Here is a 21,721-nt window from a genome sequence, read left to right on the forward strand (position 1 = left end):
ATCATGGGAATGCGAGAATAAGAACAGCCTCACCCTCAAAAGGCCCTGTCAGGATTGTGGCCTCTATTAGGTTTTCCATTGTTTTTTTTTACGGCAAGTCGAGTGCCATTGCAAAGCTTTGGTGGGTTTATGTTACGTAACAATATTATTGGTACGCCTATTTTTAGTTGTAGCACGTGTGGTGGAAACCCTGAAAGATCTATGGAATTTAAAAATTCAGATGGATAATTAACCGCTTCATTTGGTTCCAAAACTGTGTCGACTGACTTGTAAAGGACTGCCTGGTCTTGAATCTTGGTCAAAACAATATTGTTGATTTCGTGGACGTCTATATTTTTGGGTGCGAGAATCGCTCTTTCACTTAGCCATTTATTATTTTTATAATTTTTTAGAATATTCGGAAATATATTTTCAATCAATTCATTTTTGGACGTCACTAAATTACAGAAATCAGCAGGTAGTTGTATACGTCCTGAAATTGAGTCTACTGGGAGCTTTCCGTTTCCCATTGCTAGCAATTGATCTGAAAATGTTTGACCAGAGTCATCGTTTTGCAATCGGACACGCATATTTGTAGTTAATTTTAATGTTTTTACGTGTGTCCATAAATTAGAATTTTTCAGGCAAGCATTCATTTCGTCTGCAGGAGTTGATCTAGGTATTATAGGTAATGTTTGCCTGAAATCTCCTGCAAGCAATATTAATGTGCTGCCAAAGGGTTCGAATTCCCTCTTAAATCTTTCAAGCATTGATCCAGAGCCTCGAGCGATTTTTTGTGTGCCATTGTGCACTCATCCCAAATAATAAGTTTGCATTGCTGCAATACTTTACCCATCCCAGATGATTTGGAAATATTGCACGTGGGAGTTTCTGTAGAATGCAAGTTCAGAGGCAATTTCAAAGCGGAATGAGCAGTTCTTCCACCAGGCAGCAATGTTGCGGCTATTCCGGACGACGCAATTGCCAACGCTATATCATTTTTAGATCGAATTGATGCCAGAATCAGTTTTATCACAAACGTTTTACCAGTACCTCCTGGCGCATCCAAAAAGAAAATTTCTCCAACGTTGTTATCGACACAATGCATTATCGTATCTTAAATGTCTTTTTGTTCCGACGTTAACTTGGAAATGTTATTTTGTACATACGACAATAGATCACTCGTACTGTAACTTTGTTCACGATCCAATTCTACACATGTCGAAACAGCAGCGATACGGTTAGGTGAAGGCATTCCCAAACCCTGAAGAGGTTTGTTTGCCATACTTATGCAAATATCTTCTATAACAACTAAAGTGTAGTTATAAATTTCTGGTGTAAAATCAAAAGTCATGTCTGACGTCTCTAACTGTTTTCGATGAAGTGTATCTTCGGACATTTTTGACTTATATTTTTCCCATAAATCTGTAGGAGCTGATGGAGAGCAAGTTGTTAAAATGATGCCAAACAATGCACGAATTTGACTTGGGTTGACGTTTCGCACGCGTCATTGATGCAGTTATCCAGTGTTGGTCATTCTCCAATAAATTCAGAGCTTGGCATGCACTACGGTAAGTGTCATGTATAGTACCATTTACAGTCCTCAAATACTCAAAGGATGTCGGACCGGGTACATTCACCAAAAGCAGGCGTAGAAAGAAGCATTCATGTTGATTGGGGTGAACGGTGTAGAGTCTTCCTATCGTGGTATCTTTGAAGATGGTAGGTTGGCCGTCGACTGACTTACCCTGTTTTCGACGTTCAAATACTTTATTTTTAGTATTCCACGTGTAATACGAAGGCACTTCAGTATACAGCAGTTTTTTCGCAAAAGAATCATTTTTGCAAAGCGAAAAAAAAGCTGTTAATGTTGTATCCGGTGGATTCAGGACTCTTTGTTGCACGTTGGTTTCCGTGAAATAAACACGTTGACCATTCTGTAAATGTACCGCTAAGTGAACAACAGCTGGACTACGTTCATGTATCGGAAATGAAAGAATTCGCCAAACAGCTTCATTACTGCTTATGTATCTTCCAGCCTGATATTCTACGATTTCATCGAAATCTTTGATTTCGGACTGCAAGCCAAAAACTGCCATGTCACTGCCTTTGTTGACGTATTTACATATATATTTGATTGCCTTTACGGAGTTACAGTATTCAACGTTTATGTGTGCATTAAATGTTTTTGATAATAAAGGGGAATATGGAACAACCCACTGGTTATCTACTTCGATGGTGGTACCGTTACGCTTCTTTATTATTGCTGTTTTACCGCCATCTTCAGTAGATCTTCTTCTATATTGTGGGTAACCATCATTGCCAGTAATTGTTTTGGGTACTAAAAGTCGAGGATATTGCTTTGTGCACCTTCCTTTGGCCATGCATGGTGAATTTTCGTTCAGTGCACCGCAAGGTCCATATATCATATTTTTTACAATAATATTTCAGCGGAAATCACATCATCAATTTCGTTTGAAGTAATTTTTTTATGTAGCACATCCAGCATCGCACTGACCCAAACACTTCATGTTTTACAAGGTAGTTTATCAGTGATTTCAACTTTTGCCGGAAGACAGGTGCCGTAATGTCATGCCTATGAACCGCCGATTGTCCTTGAAGTAAAAGCTGCAGTATCTCGTCCAAGATTGATTACATGTAAATGTAATAAATAAATCTGGACGACCATAGAGACGAACAAACGCAATAGCATCTTGAGCATATTCATGCATATGACGGGGACTGCCACATATGACGAAGGTAAAATTGTTAATCTTCCAACGTTTGTGGTATTACCGTCATTTATAACTGCATCTCGCAAATGAATGTATTGTTCAGAGCGGAGCTTGGTCTGATTCAGGCGGATATATAGCAAACGTTCTGATTCAATTTTAGCATACATATCAACCATAAATTGGTGAAACAATTCACGGCATTTTAAAATATAATTTTCTTCATCCTGCCGAATCATTAGTCTATAGGAATAATAATGCATTGCACTGCATTTCTTATTCATTTCTTTGTTAGTGGCTGGATTCATCAATTTAATATTAAAGTGATAGCCGTCGGCTCCATCCCAAAAAATGATAGGATATTGTAGGGCATCGTAGCATCGATGAGTTTCAGCAATTCTTAACAACTGAGCGTTTCGCTTATGTAGAATAATATCTCGAGGTAAAAACTGATCACCGACCATAACGATTGCCACTTCGTCGATAGTCGGAGCATTGTATCTACGCACATGTTGGCCAGGAGCGTTTTGTCAGCGGAAATAACAATTTTATGAGTATCAGTAGGCATCAAATCGATGGCTGTTTTGAACAGACGCACTAACTTATTATTTTCGTGGAAAAGATGTTGCAATTGGGAAACGATTGTCCTTTCAACGTTGGGAGAAATTTCGCAACGTGCATTCAATTCAGAATTTCTATCACTGATGAAGTACAATTGTAAAAATGTATGATTCTCGCCTGAGAATGGTAGAAGGGACCCTGCTTATGATAAATTTGCCCTTTTACTTTGAAAGTAGACATAAATTGATCTGGATTTTCGATTTGGGCTCCAAACGACGTCATTTGGAAACATGAGTTGTATTGTCTGATTTTTGACAAAAAACGCTTAGATTCTGACGTAGTTCCAGTAAGGAAAGTCTTCAATGGCTCTGGTGGTGCAGCCAATAGAGGAAGTTTAACTTTTCCTGAGGCGCAACACATTCCCATTGTTTCACCATTGAATTTCAAGGCCTTGCAATAGGGACAAATTTTAGACATTGTCCCGATTTGAACACATCTACTCAAGCTATAATCATCGACTGGGTTGTACCTGAATGCCAGGCGATAACTTTCAGATTGCTCTGATTCCTCGGCACGCTTTCTTTTCTTACTTTCTCTATCAGCAGCAAGCCTGTTTCCCTGCTGGTCTTTTGATTCCTCGGCACGCCTTCTTTTTTCACCTTCTCTTTTAGCAGCAAGTCTGCTTCTGCGTTGCTCTGGTAGTTCCTCGGCATGCTTTCTGTTCTTTCTTTCTCTATCAGCCTCAAGCCTGTTTCCCTGCTGGTCTTTTGATTCCTCGGCACGCCTTCTTTTTTCACTTTCTCTTTTAGCAGCAAGTCTGCTTTCGCGTTGCTCTGGTAGTTCCTCGGCACGCTTTCTTTTCTGACTTTCTCTATCAGCAGCAAGTTTTTTGGCATAGACTCTTTGATCATCTTCATCAGTCATTATAAACTTAAGCATTAATAGAATTCTACGCGAACATACGCCTTATATAACTTGAATGACGTCACGCCTTCAAAGCAAAAATGATGGCAGCTAATTTCATGACGTCAGCCGAAACATGACGGCGAACATATGTCTTATATAACTTGAATGACGTCACCTTCAAAGCAAAAATGATGGCAACTAATTTCATGACGTCAGCCGAAACATGACGTCACCTGATCCATCCACAGATCCACAGACAACTTATTTTTATATATATACTAGCTGTTGGGGTGGCGCTTCCCGCCACCCCAACACCTAGTTGGTGGGGGCGCTTCGCGCCCCCCCCAAGCCCCCCCGCGCGCGTAAGTCGTTACGCGCCATAATAGTTACGCGCCATTGTAGTTGTGTCCCTATGTCCCACCTGTGAATATAGATATATATATATATATATATATATATATATATATATATATATATATATATATATATATATATATATATATATATAATATATATATATATATATATGGTTTTAACTACGTAAAACTTGCGAATATACAACATTCTTTGCTGTCCCATTGTCTTTGCATATAAATAGATTGTCAGGTTTACCGACTCTTGAACATGCAACATATAATGGTCCATGGGAAAACAATCTGTATTCAGATCTATACCTCATGATTCTAATGATTGCCCTTGAGCTTTGTTGATGGTGATTGCTAATCGACCATTCCCTGTCCCGGTGTCCCGGTCGTCATTTACATCCCCCTGTTTCCCCCGGCGTCCCCGTTGTAGTTGTGTCCCTGTGTCCCGGTCGTCATTTATATTCCCTGTGTCCCGGTCGTCATTTGTATCCCGGTGTACCGGTCTGTATATACATTCGTTTTTTAGTTTTGTTTTTCTCCTTTATTTTTTTCCTTTTTTTTCTTTTTTAGTTTATTTAGATTTTTAGATTTTTTAGTTTTTTTATTAGTTTTTAGTTTTTTTTTCTTTTTAGTTTTTTTGTAGTTTTTACCTTCTTTTTAGTTTTGTTAATTTTTTTTTTACTTATGTCCTGGTCGTCATTTATACTCCCTGTGTCCCGGTGCTTTGTTGATTGCTAATCGAACATTCCTTTTGTCCTGGTCGCTTTCTCTTTGAGTGTCGTCATTTATTTTTTTCTTTTTTAGTTCTTTTAGTTTTTACCTTTTTTAGTTTTTTAGATGAAATTTTTTTTTAGTTTTTTCCTTTTTTTCTTTTTAGTTTTTTATTGGTTTTTACCTTTATGTTAGCTTATTTTTCAGTTTTTTCCTTTTTTTTAGTTTTTTTTTATTTTTTATTTTTTTAGTTTTTTACCTTTTTTTAGTTTTTTTAGTTTTTTTAGTTTTTTAGCTTTTTTACTTTTTTTATTAGTTTTTAGTTTTTTTGTAGTTTTTGCCTTTTTTTAGTTTTTTCAGTTTTTTTTTTTAGTTTTTTATTGGTTTTTACCTTTATTTTAGCTTATTTTTCAGTTTATTCCTTTTTTTTAGTTTTTTTTAGTTTTTAGTTTTTTACCTTTTTTTAGTTTTTATAGTTTTTTTAGTTTTTTAGCTTTTTTATTTTTTTTTATTAGTTTTTAGTTTTTTTTTTAGTTTTTGCCTTTTTTTTAGTTTTTTTAGTTTTTTAGCTTTTTTATTAGTTTTTAGTTTTTTTTGTAGTTTTTGCCTTTTTTTAGTTTTTTTAGTTTTTTAGCTTTTTTATTTTTTTTATTAGTTTTTAGTTTTTTTTGTAGTTTTTGCCTTTTTTTAGTTTTTTCAGTTTTGACGTCACCTGATCCAGTTTTTTCAGGTGACGTCACCTGATCCACGATCCACAGATCCACAGACAACTTATTTTTATATATATAGATAGTTTTTTTTTTTACTTATGTCCTGGTCGTCATTTATACTCCCTGTCTCCCGGTGCTTTGTTGATTGCTAATCGAACATTCCTTTTGTCCTGGTCGCTTTCTCTTTGAGTTTCGTCATTTATTTTTTTCTTTTTTAGTTCTTTTAGTTTTTACCTTTTTTAGTTTTTTAGATGAAAATTTTTTTAGTTTTTTCCTTTTTTTCTTTTTAGTTTTTTATTGGTTTTTACCTTTATTTTAGCTTATTTTTCAGTTTTTTCCTTTTTGTTAGTTTTTTTTTATTTTTTATTTTTTTTAGTTTTTTACCTTTTTTTAGTTTTTTTAGTTTTTTAGCTTTTTTACTTTTTTTATTAGTTTTTAGTTTTTTTTGTAGTTTTTGCCTTTTTTTAGTTTTTTCAGTTTTTTTTTAGTTTTTTATTGGTTTTTACCTTTATTTTAGCTTATTTTTCAGTTTTTTCCTTTTTTTTAGTTTTTTTTAGTTTTTAGTTTTTTTAGTTTTTTACCTTTTTTTAGTTTTTTTAGTTTTTTTAGTTTTTTAGCTTTTTTATTTTTTTTATTAGTTTTTAGTTTTTTTTGTAGTTTTTGCCTTTTTTTAGTTTTTTCAGTTTTTTAGCTTTTTTATTAGTTTTTAGTTTTTTTTGTAGTTTTTGCCTTTTTTAGTTTTTTTAGTTTTTTAGCTTTTTTATTTTTTTTATTAGTTTTTAGTTTTTTTTGTAGTTTTTGCCTTTTTTTAGTTTTTTCAGTTTTGACGTCACCTGATCCAGTTTTTTCAGGTGACGTCACCTGATCCATCCACAGACAGACAGACAACTTATTTTTATATATATAGATAGAAAAAATAAGTTGTCTGTCTGTCTGTGGATGGATCAGGTGACGTCACCTGAAAAAACTGGATCAGGTGACGTCAAAACTGAAAAAACTAAAAAAAGGCAAAAACTACAAAAAAAACTAAAAACTAATAAAAAAAATAAAAAAGCTAAAAAACTAAAAAAACTAAAAAAAGGCAAAAACTACAAAAAAAAACTAAAAACTAATAAAAAAGCTAAAAAACTAAAAAAACTAAAAAAAGGCAAAAACTACAAAAAAACTAAAAACTAATAAAAAAAATAAAAAAGCTAAAAAACTAAAAAAACTAAAAAAAGGTAAAAAACTAAAAAAAAATAAAAACTAAAAAAAAGGAAAAAACTGAAAAATAAGCTAAAATAAAGGTAAAAACCAATAAAAAACTAAAAAAAAAACTGAAAAAACTAAAAAAAGGCAAAAACTACAAAAAAAACTAAAAACTAATAAAAAACGTAAAAAAGCTAAAAAACTAAAAAAACTAAAAAAACTAAAAAAAGGTAAAAAACTAAAAAAAAATAAAAAATAAAAAAAACTAAAAAAAAGGAAAAAACTGAAAAATAAGCTAAAATAAAGGTAAAAACCAATAAAAAACTAAAAAGAAAAAAAGGAAAAAACTAAAAAAAAATTTCATCTAAAAAACTGAAAAAAAACTAAAAAAGGTAAAAACTAAAAGAACTAAAAAAGAAAAAAATAAATGACGACACTCAAAGAGAAAGCGACCAGGACAAAGGGAATGTTCGATTAGCAATCAACAAAGCACCGGGACACAGGGAGTATAAATGACGACCAGGACATAAGTAAAAAAAAAAACTAACAAAACTAAAAAGAAGGTAAAAACTACAAAAAAACTAAAAAGAAAAAAACTAAAAAAAGGCAAAAACTACAAAAAAAACTAAAAACTAATAAAAAAGCTAAAAAACTAAAAAAACTAAAAAAAGGCAAAAACTACAAAAAAAAACTAAAAACTAATAAAAAAAATAAAAAAGCTAAAAAACTAAAAAAACTAAAAAAACTAAAAAAAGGTAAAAAACTAAAAAAAACTAAAAACTAAAAAAAAGGAAAAAACTGAAAAATAAGCTTAAATAAAGGTAAAAACCAATAAAAAACTAAAAAAAACTGAAAAAACTAAAAAAAGGCAAAAACTACAAAAAAAAACTAAAAACTAATAAAAAAAGTAAAAAAGCTAAAAAACTAAAAAAACTAAAAAAAATAAAAAAAGGTAAAAAACTAAAAAAAATAAAAAATAAAAAAAAACTAAAAAAAAGGAAAAAACTGAAAAATAAGCTAAAATAAAGGTAAAAACCAATAAAAAACTTAAAAGAAAAAAAGGAAAAAACTAAAAAAAATTTTCATCTAAAAAACTAAAAAAAACTAAAAAAGGTAAAAACTAAAAGAACTAAAAAAGAAAAAAATAAATGACGACACTCAAAGAGAAAGCGACCAGGACAAAAGGAATGTTCGATTAGCAATCAACAAAGCACCGGGACACAGGGAGTATAAATGACGACCAGGACATAAGTAAAAAAAAACTAAAAACTAATAAAAAAACTAAAAAATCTAAAAATCTAAATAAACTAAAAAAGACAAAAAAGGAAAAAAATAAAGGAGAAAAACAAAACTAAAAAACGAATGTATATACATATATATATATATACTCTTATATCTTATATATATAAAAATAAGTTGTCTGTGGATCTGTGGATGGATCAGGTGACGTCACCTGAAAAAACTGGATCAGGTGACGTCAAAACTGAAAAAACTAAAAAAAGGCAAAAACTACAAAAAAAACTAAAAACTAATAAAAAAAATAAAAAAGCTAAAAAACTAAAAAAACTAAAAAAAGGCAAAAACTACAAAAAAAACTAAAAACTAATAAAAAACTAAAAAAACTAAAAAAAAGGCAAAAACTACAAAAAAAAAACTAAAAACTAATAAAAAAAATAAAAAAGCTAAAAAACTAAAAAAACTAAAAAAAGGTAAAAAACTAAAAAAACTAAAAACTAAAAAAAACTAAAAAAAGGAAAAAACTGAAAAATAAGCTAAAATAAAGGTAAAAACCAATAAAAAACTAAAAAAAAAACTGAAAAAACTAAAAAAGGCAAAAACTACAAAAAAAACTAAAAACTAATAAAAAACGTAAAAAAGCTAAAAAACTAAAAAAAACTAAAAAAAGGTAAAAAACTAAAAAAAAATAAAAAATAAAAAAAAAATAAAAAAAAGGAAAAAACTGAAAAATAAGCTAAAATAAAGGTAAAAACCAATAAAAAACTAAAAAGAAAAAAAGGAAAAAACTAAAAAAAAATTTCATCTAAAAAACTAAAAAAAAACTAAAAAAGGTAAAAACTAAAAGAACTAAAAAAGAAAAAAATAAATGACGACACTCAAAGAGAAAGCGACCAGGACAAAAGGAATGTTCGATTAGCAATCAACAAAGCACCGGGACACAGGGAGTAGGCTATAAATGACCACCAGGACATAAGTAAAAAAAAAAACTAACAAAACTAAAAAGAAGGTAAAAACTACAAAAAAACTAAAAAGAAAAAAACTAAAAAAAGGCAAAAACTACAAAAAAAACTAAAAACTAATAAAAAAGCTAAAAAACTAAAAAAACTAAAAAAAGGCAAAAACTACAAAAAAAACTAAAAACTAATAAAAAAAATAAAAAAGCTAAAAAACTAAAAAAACTAAAAAAAGGTAAAAAACTAAAAAAACTAAAAACTAAAAAAAAGGAAAAAACTGAAAAATAAGCTTAAATAAAGGTAAAAACCAATAAAAAACTAAAAAAAAAAACTGAAAAAACTAAAAAAAGGCAAAAACTACAAAAAAAACTAAAAACTAATAAAAAAAGTAAAAAAGCTAAAAAACTGAAAAAAATAAAAAAACTAAAAAAAGGTAAAAAACTAAAAAAAATAAAAAATAAAAAAAAAATAAAAAAAAGGAAAAAACTGAAAAATAAGCTAAAATAAAGGTAAAAACCAATAAAAAACTAAAAAGAAAAAAAGGAAAAAACTAAAAAAAATTTTCATCTAAAAAACTAAAAAAAACTAAAAAAGGTAAAAACTAAAAGAACTAAAAAAGAAAAAAATAAATGACGACACTCAAAGAGAAAGCGACCAGGACAAAAGGAATGTTCGATTAGCAATCAACAAAGCACCGGGACACAGGGAGTATAAATGACGACCAGGACATAAGTAAAAAAAAACTAACAAAACTAAAAAGAAGGTAAAAACTACAAAAAAATTAAAAAGGAAAAAAAAAACTAAAAACTAATAAAAAAACTAAAAAATCTAAAAATCTAAATAAACTAAAAAAGAAAAAAAAGGGAAAAAAATAAAGGAGAAAAACAAAACTAAAAAACGAATGTATATACATATATATATATATATATATATAAATATATATATATATATATATATATCTATATTCACAGGTGGGACATAGGGACACAACTACAATGGCGCGTAACTATTATGGCGCGTAACGACTTACGCGCGCGGGGGGGCTTGGGGGGGCGCGAAGCGCCACCACCAACTAGGTGTTGGGGTGGCGCGAAGCGCCACCCCAACAGCTAGTATATATATATATATATATATATATATATCTGTTTTTAACTATGTAAAACATGCGAATATACAACATTCTTGGCTATCCCGTTGTCTGTGCATATACAAAGCCTTATATACTTATAATGACGTCATATGCAAACGCTCTTTTTACAAACAAACAAACATGCATACACACAACTCATTTTTATATAGATAGATAGATAGATAGATAGATATACATATACAATACAAATTAACTACGGTACGTAAAACTTGCGAATATACAACATTCTTCGCTGTCCCATTGTCGGTGCATATAAATAGATTGTCAGGTTTACCGACCCTCGAACATGCAACGTACAATTGTCCATGGGAAAAACAATCTGTATTAAGATCTATACCGCATTTTTCTAATGATTGACCTTGATCTTTGTTGATGGTGATTGCAAATGCGTGCCATTGCAAAGCTTTGGTGGGTTGATATTTCGTAGCAATATTATTGCTACGCCTATTTTTAGTTCTAGCACGTGTGGTGGAAACCCTGGGAGATCCAGGGAATTTAAAAATTCAGATGGATAATTAGCCGCTTCATTTGGTTCCAGAACTGTGTCGACTGACTTGTAAAGGACTGCCTGGTCTCGAATCTTGGTCAAAACAATATTGTTGATTTCGTGGACGTCTATATTTTTGGCTGCCAGAATCGCTTGTTCATTTAGCCATTTATGATTTTTATAATTGGTTAGAATATTCAGAAATACTTTTTCAACCAATTCATTTTTGGACGTCACTAAATTACAGAATTCAGCAGGTAGTTGTATACGTCCTGAAAATGAGTCTACTGGGAGCTTTCCGTTTCCAATTGCCAGCAATTGATCTGAAAATGTTGGACCAGAGTCATCGTTTTGCAATCGGACACGCATATTTGTAGTTAATTTTAATGTCTTTACGTGTGCCCATAAATTAGAATTTTTCAGGCAAGCATTCATTTCGTCTGCAGGGGTTGATCTAGGTATTACAGGTAATGTTTGCCTGAAATCTCCCGCAAGCAATATTAATGTGCTGCCAAAGGGTTTCAAATTTCCTCTCAAATCTCGCAATGATTGCTCCAGAGCCTCGAGCGATTTTTTGTGTGCCATTCTGCACTCGTCCCAAATAATAAGTTTGCATTGCTGCAATACTTTACCCATCCCAGATGATTTGGAAATATTGCACGTGGGAGTTTCTGTAGAATGCAAATTCAGAGGCAATTTCAAAGCGGAATGAGCAGTTCTTCCACCAGGCAGCAACGTTGCGGCTATTCCGGACGACGCAATTGCCAACGCTATATCATCTTTTGATCGAATTGATACCAGAATCAGTTTTATCACAAACGTTTTACCAGGACCACCTGGTGCATCCAAAAAGAAGATTTCTCCAACGTTGTTATCGACACAATGCATTATCGTATCATAAATGTCTTTTTCCTCAGACGTTAACTTAGAAATATTATTTTGTTCATATGACAACAGATCACTCGTGTTGTAACTTTGTTCACGATCCAATTCTACACATGTCGAAACAGCAGCGATACGATTAGGTGAAGGCATTCCCAAATCCTGAAGAGGTTTGTTTGCCATACATAAACACAAATCTTCAATAATAACTAAAGTGTAGTTATAAATTTCTGATGTATAATCAGAAGTCATATCTGACGTCTCTAACCGTTTTCGATGGAGTATATCTTCGGAAATTTTCGATTTAAATTTCTCCCATAACTCTGTAGGAGCTGAAGGAGAGCAAGTTGTTAGTATGATTCCAAACAATGCACGAATTTGACTTGGAGTTGACGTTTCGTACGCGTCATTAATGGTCATTCTCCAATAAATTCAGAGCTTGGCATGCACTACGGTAAGTGTCATATACAGTACCGTTTACAGTTCTCAAATACTCAAAGGACGTCGGACCGGGTACATTCACCAAAAGCAGGCGTAGAAAGAAGCATTCATGTTGATTGGGGTGAATGGTGTAGAGTCTTCCTATCGTGGTATCTTTGAAGATGGTAGGTTCGCCTTCGACTGACTTATCCTGTTTTCGACGTTCAAATGGTTTATTTTTAGTATTCCACGTGTAATACGAAGGCACTTCAGTATACAACAGTTTTTTTGCAAAAGAATCATTTTGGCATAACGAAAAGAAAGCAGTTAACGTTGTATCCGGTGGATTCAAGGCTCTTTGTTGCACGTTGGATTCCGAAAAATAAACACGTTGACCATTCTGTAAATGTACCGCTAAGTGAACAACAGCTGGACTTCGTTCATGTATCGGAAATGAAAGAATTCGCCAAACACCTTCATTACTACTTATGTATCTTCCAGCCTGATATTGTACGATTTCATCGATATCACTGATTTCAAACTGCAAGCCAAAAACTGCCATGTCACTGCCTTTGTTGACGTATTTACATATGTATTTGATTGCCTTCACGGAGTAACAATATTCAACGTTTATGTGTGCATTAAATGTTTTTGATAATAAAGGGGAATAGGGAACAACCCACTGGTTATCTACTTCGATGGTGGTACCGTTACGCTTCTTTATTATTGCTATCTTACCACCATCTTCAGTAGATCTTCTTCTATATTGTGGGTAACCATCATTGCCAGTAATTGTGCTGGGTACTAAAAGTCGAGGATATTGCTTTGTGCACCTTCCTTTGGCCATGCATGGTGATTTTTCGTTCAGTGCACTGCAAGGTCCATGTATCATATTTTTTACCACAATACCATATAAGCCCTTATCGACATTTTCATCAGGTATTTCAGCGGAAATCACATCATCAATTTCATTAGAAGTAATTTTATCATGTAGCCAGATTAGTATATGTGCGTGTGGCAATCCTCGTTTTTGCCATTCCACTGAGTACATCCAGCATCGCACTGACCCAAACACTCTAAGTTTTACTATGTAGTTTTTCAGTGATTTCAACTTTTGCCGGAAGACACGGGCCGTAATGTCATGTCTATGAACCGCCGATTGTCCTTGAAGTAAAAGCTGCTGTATCTCGTCCCAAGATTGATTACACGTAAATGTAGTAAATAAATCTGGGCGACCATAGAGACGAACATACGCAATAGCATCTTGAGCATATTCATGGATATGACGGGGACTGCCAGCATATGACGAAGGTAAAATCGTTAATCTTCCAACGTTAGTGGTATTACTGTCATTTACAACTGCATCTCGCAAATGAATGTATTGTTCAGAGCGGAGCTTGGTTTGATTCAGACGGATAAATAGCAAACGTTCTGATTCAATCTTTGCATACATATCAACGATGTATTGGTGAAACAATTGACGGCATTTTAAAATATAATTATCTTCATTGTGACGAATCATTAATCTATAGGAATAATATATCATTGCGCTGCATTTCTTATCCGTTTGTTTATTAGTGGATGGATCTATCAATTTATTATTAAAGTGATAGCCGTCAGCTCCATCCCAAAAAATGATAGGATATTTTAAGGCATCGTAGCATCGATGAGTTTCAGCAATTCTTACCAACTGAGCGTTTCGCTTATGAAGAATAATATCTCGAGGTAAAAACTAATCACCCACCATAACGATTGCCACTTCGTCAATAGTTGGAGCATTGTATCTACGCACATGTTCGCCAGTAGGCGTTTTGTCAGCGGAAATAACAATTTTATGCGTATCAGTAGGCATCAAATCGATAGCTGTTTTGAACAGATGCACTAAATCATTATTTTCGTGGAAAAGCAGTTGCAATTCAGAAACTGCTTTTCCACGAAAAGCAGTTTCTGCTTTTCGATAAATTTTCGATAAAGCCCTGCTCTATGATAAATTTGCCCTTTTTCTGATCTATATATATAAAAACTAGCTGTTGGGGTGGCGCTTCGCGCCACCCCAAGCCCCACCGCACGCGTAAGTCGTTACGTGCCATATTACTTACGCACCATTGTAGTTGTGTCCCTGTGTCCCACCTGTGAATATAGATGGATATATATATATAGATTTATGTTTTTAACTACGTAAAACTTGCAAATATACAACATTCTTCCCTGTCCCATTGTCTGTACATATAAATAGATTGTCAGGTTTACCGACTCTTGAGCATGCAACATATAATTGTCCATGGGAAAAACAATCCGTATTCAGATCTATACCTCATTATTCTAATGATTGCCCTTGAGCTTTGTTGATGGTGATTGCTAATCAAACATTCCCTGTGTCCCCATCGTCATTTATATATCCCCCTTTGCCCCCGGCGTCCCCGTTGTAGTTGTGTCCCTGCGTCCCAGTCGTCATTTATAGTCGATAAACATTACGTCAGTCGACACACAAACATGACGTCAGTCGACACACACGTCCCAGTCGTCATTTGTGTCCCGGTGTCCCAGTCTGTAATTTCTCTTTGAGTGTCCCGGTCGTCATTTATATTCCCTGTGTCCCGGTTTTTAGTTTTCTTTTTCTCCTTTATTTTTCAGTTTTTTTCCTTTTTTTATTTTTTTTCTTTTTAGTTTTTTCCTGTTTTTACCCTTTTTTTAGTTTTTTTTTCTTTTTTAGTTTTTAATTTTTTACCTTTTTTAGTTTTTTTTAAAGTTTTTTAGCTTTTTTTAGTATTTTCTTTTTAGTTTTTTTTTTTGTAGTTTTTATCTTTTTTAGTTTTTTTTTCTTCTTTTGTATTAATGCTAAAGCCAAGGTTCGAACCTGGAACCTCTCGGACCCAGAACCTGGAACATAACGCTTTACCAACTGAGCTACTGTATTTGTATCGGATTAATGACGCTTCTTGACTACTAAAGTCCCTGCGTCGGCCCTGTAGTGCATTCCTGCAGCATGGTTTGATCTCTGGGTCCCGTATTACCACGCTAAGGTCCAACCCAATGCGCCAACACAGGTAGAAATGTAACTGAGCTACTTCGGCTTGAATACATTTGTTTTTGAATTGGTATGTGATGAAATAATTCAGACGTCATATGCGGACAGTGACGTCACTCGACAGACACACAGACAACTTATTTTTATATATTACTAGCTGTTGGGGTGGCGCTTCGCGCCACTCCAACACCTAGTTGGTGTTGGAGCCCCCCCCCCAAGCCCCCCCGCGCGCGTAAGTCGTTACGCGCCATATAAGTTACGCGCCATTGTAGTTGTGTCCCTATGTCCCACCTGTGAATATATATATATATATATATATATATATATATATATATATATATATATATATATATATATATATATATATATATATATATATATATACTAGCTGTTGGGGTGGCGCTTCGCGCCACCCCAACACCTAGTTGGTGGGGGCGCCTCGCCCCCCCCCCCAAGCCCCCCCGCGCGCGTAAGTCGTTTAGCGCCATATTAGTTACGCGCTATTGTAGTTGTGTCCCTATGTCCCACCTGTGAATCGACCATTCCCTGAGTCGCCATCGTGATTTATATATCCCTCTGTGCACCCCGGCGTCCCCTTTGTAGTTATGTCCCTGTGTCCCGGTCGTCGTCATTTATACTCCCTGTGTCCCGGTGCTTTGTTGATTGCTAATCGAACATTCCTTTTGTCCCGGTCGCTTTCTCTTTGAGTGTCGTCATTTATTTAGATTGTTTCTCCTTTATTTTTCAGTTTTTTTCCTTTTTTTAGTTTTTTTTTTCTTTTTTAGTTCTTTTAGTTTTTACCTTTTTTAGTTTTTTTTTAGTTTTTTAGATGAAATTTTTTTTTAGTTTTTTTCCTTTTTTTCTTTTTAGTTTTTTATTGGTTTTTACCTTTTTTTTAGCTTTTTTAGTTTTTTTCGTTTTTTCTTTTTACTTTTTTTTTAGTTTTTATATTTTTTATTTTTTTTATTTTTATTCTTAATTTTATTAGTTTTCTTTTTCTCTTCTATTTTTCAGTTTTTTCCTTTTTTTTAAGTTTTTTTTTTAGTTTTTAGTTTTTTTAGTTTTTTTTCCTTTTTTTCTTTTTAGTTTTTTATTGGTTTTTACCTTTTTTTTAGCTTTTTTAGTTTTTTTCGTTTTTTCTTTTTACTTTTTTTTTAGTTTTTATCTTTTTTATTTTTTATTTATTTTATTCTTAATTTTATTCATTTATATATCCCCCTGTGCACCCCGGCGTCCCCTTTGTAGTTATGTCCCTGTGTCCCGGTCGTCGTCATTTATACTCCCTGTGTCCCGGTGCTCTGTTGATTGCTAATCGAACATTCCTTCTGTCTCGGTCGCTTTCTCTTTGAGTGTCGTCATTTATTTAGATTGTTTCTCCTTTATTTTTCAGTTTTTTTCCTTTTTTTAGTTTTTTTTCTTTTTTAGTTCTTTTAGTTTTTACCTTTTTTAGTTTTTTTTAGTTTTTTAGATGAAATTTTTTTTTAGTTTTTTTCCTTTTTTTCTTTTTAGTTTTTTATTGGTTTTTACCTTTTTTTTTAGCTTTTTTAGTTTTTTTCGTTTTTTCTTTTTACTTTTTTTTTAGTTTTTATCTTTTTTATTTTTATTCTTAATTTTATTAATATTAGTTTTAAGTTTTTTATTAGTTTTTAGTTTTTTTAGTTTTTTTTTCCTTTTTTTCTTTTTAGTTTTTTATCGGTTTTTACCTTTTTTTTAGCTTTTTTTAGTTTTTTTCGTTTTTTCTTTTTACTTTTTTTTTTAGTTTTTATCTTTTTTATTTTTTTTATTTTATTCTTAATTTTATTAGTTTTCTTTTTCTCTTCTATTTTTCAGTTTTTTTCTTTTTTTAATTTTTTTTTTAGTTTTTATTTTTTTTAGTTTTTTAGTTTTTTTAGTTTTTTTAGTTTTTTAGCTTTTTTATTTTTTTTTATTAGTTTTTAGTTTTTTTGTAGTTTTTGCCTTTTTTTAGTTTTTTCAGTTTTTTTTTTAGTTTTTAGTTTTTTACCTTTTTTGTGGATCGTCACCTGATCCACAGATCCACAGATCCACAGACAACTTATTTTTATATATATAGAAGATATAATCTGGCGTAACGGACAGACAACTTATTTTTATATATATAGATATATATATATATATATATATATATATATATATATATATATATATATATATATATATATATATATATATATATATATATATATATATATATATATATACTAGCTGTTGGGGTGGCGCTTCGCGCCACCCCAACACCTAGTTTGTGGGGGCGCTTCGCGCCCCCCCCCCCAAGCCCCCCCGCGCGCGTAAGTCGTTACGCGCCATAATAGTTACGCGCCATTGTAGTTGTGTCCCTATGTCCCACCTGTGAATATAGATATATATATATATATATATATATATCTATATATATAAAAATAAGTTGTCTGTCTGTGGATGTGTGGATGGATGTGTCAGGTGACGTCACCTGAAAAAACTGGATCAGGTGACGTCAAAACTGAAAAAACTAAAAAAGGCAAAAACTACAAAAAAAACTAAAAACTAATAAAAAAAATAAAAAAGCTAAAAAACTAAAAAAACTATAAAGGTAAAAACCAATAAAAAACTAAAAAAAAACTGAAAAAACTAAAAAAAGGCAAAAACTACAAAAAAAACTAAAAACTAATAAAAAAAGTAAAAAAGCTAAAAAACTAAAAAAACTAAAAAAACTAAAAAAAGGTAAAAAACTAAAAAAAATAAAAAATAAAAAAAAACTAAAATAAAGGAAAAAACTGAAAAATAAGCTAAAATAAAGGTAAAAACCAATAAAAAACTAAAAAGAAAAAAAGGAAAAAACTAATAAATGACGACACTCAAAGAGAAAGCGACCAGGACAAAAGGAATGTTCGATTAGCAATCAACAAAGCACCGGGACACAGGGAGTATAAATGACGACCAGGACATAAGTAAAAAAAAAACTATCTATATATATAAAAATAAGTTGTCAAACTAAAAAAAGGCAAAAACTACAAAAAAAACTAAAAACTAATAAAAAAGCTAAAAAACTAAAAAAACTAAAAAAAAGGCAAAAACTACAAAAAAAACTAAAAACTAATAAAAAAAATAAAAAAGCTAAAAAACTAAAAAAACTAAAAAAAGGTAAAAAACTAAAAAAACTAAAAACTAAAAAAAACTAAAAAAAAGGAAAAAAACTGAAAAATAAGCTAAAATAAAGGTAAAAACCAATAAAAAACTAAAAAAAAAACTGAAAAAACTAAAAAAAGGCAAAAACTACAAAAAAACTAAAAACTAATAAAAAAAGTAAAAAAGCTAAAAAACTAAAAAAACTAAAAAAACTAAAAAAAGGTAAAAAACTAAAAAAAATAAAAAATTAAAAAAAACTAAAAAAAAAAGGAAAAAACTGAAAAATAAGCTAACATAAAGGTAAAAACCAATAAAAACTAAAAAGAAAAAAAGGAAAAAACTAAAAAAAATTTTCATCTAAAAAACTAAAAAAAACTAAAAAAGGTAAAAACTAAAAGAACTAAAAAAGAAAAAAAAAGGAAAAAAATAAAGGAGAAAAACAAAACTAAAAAACGAATGTATATACAGACCGGTACACCGGGATACAAATGACGACCGGGACACAGGGAATATAAATGACGACCGGGACACAATGACACAACTACAACGGGGACACCGGGGGAAACAGGGGGATATAAATGACGACCGGGACAAAAAAACTAAAAAGAAAAAAAAACTAAAAACTAATAAAAAAACTAAAAAATCTAAAAATCTAAATAAGCTAAAAAAGAAAAAAAAGGAAAAAAATAAAGGAGAAAAACAAAACTAAAAAACGAATGTATATACAGACCGGGACACCGGGATACAAATGACGACCGGGACACAGGGAATATAAATGACGACCGGGACACAGGGACACAACTACAACGGGGACACCGGAGGAAACAGGGGGATGTAAATGACGACCGGGACACCGGGACAGGGAATGGTCGATTAGCAATCACCATCAACAAAGCTCAAGGGCAATCATTAGAATCATGAGGTATAGATCTGAATACAGATTGTTTTCCCATGGACCATTATATGTTGCATGTTCAAGAGTCGGTAAACCTGACAATCTATTTATATGCAAAGACAATGGGACAGCAAAGAATGTTGTATATTCGCAAGTTTTACGTAGTTAAAACCATATATATATATATCTATCTATATTCACAGGTGGGACATAGGGACACAACTAAAATGGCGCGTAACTATTATGGCGCGTAACGACTTACGCGCGCGGGGGGGCTTGGGGGGGGCGCGAAGCGCCCCCACCAACTAGGTGTTGGGGTGGCGCGAAGCGCCACCCCAACAGCTAGTATATATATATATATATATGGTTTTAACTACGTAAAACTTGCGAATATACAACATTCTTTGCTGTCCCATTGTCTGTGCATATAAATAGATTGTCAGGTTTACCGACTCTTGAACATGCAACATATAATGGTCCATGGGAAAACAATCCGCATTCAGATCTATACCTCATGATTCTAATGATTGCCCTTGAGCTTTGTTGATGGTGATTGCTAATCGACCATTCCCTGAGTCGCCATCGTCATTTATATATCCCCCTGTGCACCCCGGCGTCCCCTTTGTAGTTATGTCCCTGTGTCCCGGTCGTCATTTATATTCCCTGTGTCCCGGTCGTCATTTGTGTCCCGGTGTCCCAGTCTGTGATTTCTCTTTGAGCGTCCCGGGCGTCATTTATATTCCTTGTGTCCCGGTGTCCCGGTCGTCATTTATATCCCCCTGTGCCCCCGGCGTCCCCGTTGTAGTTGTGTCATTTATATTCCCTGTGTCCCGGTCGTCATCCCGGTATACATTCGTTTTTGAATTGGTATATGATGAAATAAATTTTTAATTTTTTCCCTTTTTTTCCTTTTAGTTTTTTTTATTGGTTTTGACCTTTTTTTAGGTTTTTTAGTTTCTTTCTTTTTCTTTTTAGTTTTTTTTTGAAGTTTTTATCTTTTTAGTTTTTTACTTTTATTTATATTTTTTTAGTTTTCTTTTTCTCCTTTATTTTTCAGTTTTTTTTCTTTTTTTAGTTTTTTTTTCTTTTTTAGTTCTTTTAGTTTTTACCTTTTTAGTTTTTTTTAGTTTTTTAGATTAAATTTTTTTTAGTTTTTCACCTTTTTTCTTTTTAGTTTTTTATTGGTTTTTACCTTTTTTTTAGCTTTTTTATTTTTTTTTCGTTTTTTCTTTTTACTTTATTTTTAGTTTTTATCTTTTTTATTTTTTTTTTCTGTTTATTTTCAATTTTATTAGTTTTCTTTTTCTCTTCTATTTTTCAGTTTTTTCCTTTTTTTAGTTTTTTTTTAGTTTTTAGTTTCTTTAGTTTTTTTAGTTTTTCGGCTGTTTTATTTTTTTATTAGTTTTTTTTGTAGTTTTTGCCTTTTTTTAGTTTTTTAAGTTTTTTTTTAGTTTTTAGTTTTCTACCTTTTTTAGCCTAACCAGGATTTGAACCTGGGACCTTCATTCTCCGTTCTGACACCCTCTCTCACCGAGTGACCACTCCAGCATGTTCATTTTGGTGTTTTAAATGGTATATTATTAACCAAATTAATGTGTTTTACAATATACTAAGCATCGTCATAACAAAAATGACGACACTAATTTCATGACGTCAGCCGACACAGAAACATGACGTCACCTGATCCACGATCCACAGATCCACAGACAACTTATTTTTATATATATAGATATAGACTAGCTGTTGGGGTGCCGCTTCACGCCACCCCAACAGCTAGAAAAAACTACAAAAAAAAACAAAAAAAAATAAAAAAGCTAAAAAAAAGTAAAAAAAGGTAAAAAACTAAAACCTAAAAAAGAAAAAAAACTAAAAACTAATAAAAACAACTAAAAAAAAGGTAAAAACTACAAAACAAACCAAAAACTAAAAAAAATAAAAAAAAGGTAAAAAAACTAAAAAAAACTAAAAACTAAAAAAGAAAAAAAACTAAAAAAGGAAAAAACTGAAAAATAAAGGAGAAAAAGAAAACTAAAAAAATAAGAATAAAAATAAAAAACTAAAAAAAAAGGGTAAAAACTACAAAAAAACTAAAAAGAAAAAATAAAAAAACTAAAAAAGCAAAAAAAAGGTAAAAACCAAAAAAAGGCACAGGGGGATATATAAATGACGACAGGGACACAGAGAAGGTCCGAGGTTCTAGGTCCGAGAGGTTCCAGGTTCGAATGTTAGCTTTAGCATTAATACAAAAGAAGAAAAAAACTAAAAAAGAAAAAACTAAAAAAAGGTAAAAAGAAAAAAAACTAAAAAAAGGAAAAAACTGACAATTAAAGGAGAAAAAGAAAACTAAAAAAATAAAAATAAAAAAACTAAAAAGGGAAAAACTACAAAAAAA

General features: G+C 31.7%; 2 long non-coding RNA genes across 2 annotated transcripts in view; one reads left to right on the forward strand and one right to left on the reverse strand.

Annotated features, from left to right (window-relative positions):
• Positions 1–4,691: 4,691 nt before the first annotated feature.
• LOC136034416 (uncharacterized) lies at positions 4,692–21,028 on the reverse strand. The gene is made up of 3 exons (XR_010619177.1): positions 20,796–21,028; positions 16,113–17,313; positions 4,692–5,363 (listed from the first exon to the last, which is right to left on the reverse strand). It is a non-coding gene; the product is annotated as an uncharacterized LOC136034416 (long non-coding RNA).
• Positions 17,640–21,721, forward strand: part of LOC136034417 (uncharacterized) — a 6,042-nt gene continuing 1,960 nt past the window's right edge. The window contains exon 1 of the long non-coding RNA XR_010619178.1: positions 17,640–18,818. This is a non-coding gene — a long non-coding RNA (uncharacterized LOC136034417). The remainder of the gene's footprint in view (positions 18,819–21,721) is intronic.

The sequence above is a fragment of the Artemia franciscana genome, chromosome 13 (assembly GCF_032884065.1).
Source record: "Artemia franciscana chromosome 13, ASM3288406v1, whole genome shotgun sequence".
Lineage (NCBI taxonomy): Eukaryota > Metazoa > Arthropoda > Branchiopoda > Anostraca > Artemiidae > Artemia > Artemia franciscana.